The sequence below is a fragment of the Dendropsophus ebraccatus genome, chromosome 7, assembly GCF_027789765.1.
Source record: "Dendropsophus ebraccatus isolate aDenEbr1 chromosome 7, aDenEbr1.pat, whole genome shotgun sequence".
Lineage (NCBI taxonomy): Eukaryota > Metazoa > Chordata > Amphibia > Anura > Hylidae > Dendropsophus > Dendropsophus ebraccatus.
Genome location: NC_091460.1, coordinates 41266370 through 41268924, shown reverse-complemented (window position 1 = coordinate 41268924; position 2555 = coordinate 41266370).

Here is a 2555-nt window from a genome sequence, read left to right as displayed (position 1 = left end):
CACAATTGTGACCAAGCAGTTTATGGTTCGGGCCCTAAGAACACTAAATATAAAGCTTAGAGATTACACAGGTAGCTGTATATGTGATCTGTAGACCGGCCCTGTAACCAGCACATACCTCTCAACTTTTTGGACAACCAAAGAGGGACACATATAGTCACTACAACAACACAAACTGCACACTTCCTACAACAGCTCTGTAACTACCAAAGAGTGGAGAAACTGTATGCCTGAGTGGGTCCCCCCCCCACTCCTCTCTTTCATTCACTGCTCATTATCAGGAAATCTCGACTCTTTTACATCAGTCGAGCCCTGTGTAACCTATCGAGAAGGGAGGGGGAAGGAGGGAGATTAGTCGCCAGCAGAGAGCAGAGAACAAAGGATTACACAGTAGGAGCTGGTGAAAGCTGGTATTCAGAGGTCAGAGAGGTCCGTGCTGACTTGAGAGGGGATAGACTGGTGATGTAGCTGTAAATTAACTCTTTGTTGTCCTGTTTTGGTGCCTCATCTCCCTCCACCCCTCCCCTCTCCATAGAGAACAATGAAGACGGGGGGGAGAGCTTCAAACTGCTTTTTCATGACAAAAATGCATTTTTCGGCTAATAAACCCATTTACAAAGTTTCTTAAAATCGCCTGTACTATTGATTTCTGCAAAAAAAAAACTTTAAATGACAGTGACACTTTAAACTTGGCAGGAACGTTCTGTCACTGTGGGCAGAGCAGACAAACATTTTCTGGCACTGATACAGTGATGGGAGCATGAAAATTTTTATTATTTATTTGAAGGGTTTTTCCAGCCTTTAAAAATGTATGGCCTATCTTCTAGATTGTTGGTGGTCTGGCCCCTGGCTATCATCTGTTTGTAGTGGCCCTCATGACAGTGCCACAGCTTCTTCAGTGTGGCCATTAATATTATTAGTATTGTGGGTGTGAGGTACTGCAGCATTGAGTCTGTCAAGAGAACGTGGCAACGCTGCAATTCCTTGTGCCCCAGCTACAAATAATATGGCGATAACAGAAGGAGTGCAAGCAAATATTACAGATACACAAGCACCATGGTCCTTTCATACAGCTGACTGGATGGGGTGCTGGTAGGTGGATCTTGAATCATCTAATACCAACAGCCTATCTGGACGGTGAGTCGTCAATTTTTACAGAGTAGATAGTGCCTTTAAATTTATTGGAAACCATGATGGCATCTTTGGATCCATCACACAATACCGGTGGCACCAAACAGAACCCACTGACTAAAGGTCATATTAGATGGGCTGAGGTGTAGGGTAAATGACCCCCAATCTCATAAATTAGTGCTCATTTACAAGGTCTATAATGGTGCGTTTACACAGATTTATCTGACAGATTTTTGAAGCCAAAGACAGGAATGGATTAAAAAAGAGGAGAAATCTCAGTGTTTTCTTTATGACCTGTTCTATGTTTATAGTCTGTACCTGGTTTTGGCTTAAAAAATCTGTCAGATAAATCTGTCTGTGTAAACGCACCATTAGGGCCCTTTTACACAGAAAGATTATCTGACAGATTATCTGCCAAAGATTTGAAGCCAAAGCCAGGACTGGATTTGAAAAGAGGAGAAATCTCAGGCTTTCATGTATGACCTAATCGCTGTTTATAGTCTGTTCCTGGTTTTGGCTTCAAATCTTTGCCAGATAATCTTGCTGTGTAAAAGGGCCCTTAGGGTCCATTTATACAGAAAGATTATCTGACAGATTATCTGACAAAGATTTGAAGCCAAAGCCAGGAATGGATTTGAAAAGAGGAGAAATCTCTGGCTTTCCCTTATGACCTGATCTCTGTTCATAGTCTGTTCCTGGCTTTGGCTTCAAATCTATGTCAGATAATCTGTCAAATAATCTTTCTGTGTAAATGGACCCTAAGGAAGCATTGCCCCTTCAGTCACCAATAGCCACACAATGTTTCAGATCAATGATAGCAAAACAGCACAGCTATTGATAACCGCAAGGCGGATCACAGTATAGGAATGCAGCCTTAAAGGGGTTATCCTGGATTAGAAAAACATGGCTGCTTTGTTATCCACAAACAGCACCACTCTTGTCCTCAGTCTGTGTCTGGTACTGCAGCTCAGTTCCATTGAAGTGAAAGGAGCACACCAGCCTGAGGACAGGAGTGGTGCTGTTTGTGGATCAGATAGCAGACATGTGTAAATGATGATCAGTCGTGTGTGCCAGTGCCAGAACCGCTGACATAACTGAGCACAGTGTGAACTCTAGAGAGCAGCTGTAATAGGTAACAAGTCACTATTAGAGGGCGTGGCCAATGCTTGAGGGCGTGGCTTCAAACAAGTTCTTGAACCTAACCATGTTACAGCCTGAAAAGCCATAAAACCTACACGACATATACTGTATACTACACGAAGGCTGTCAGGGCTCGGCCACCCAGGGGTTAATACGCTTCTCGGCCGGGGACGGTAATGTAGTTACGTTCTTTATTTAGAACGCGGAGTATTCAGCACGCTGGCCGGAACAGGGAGAAGCAATCGATCGCCGCGTAATCCCCCAGCCACTCTGTATGAGTCATC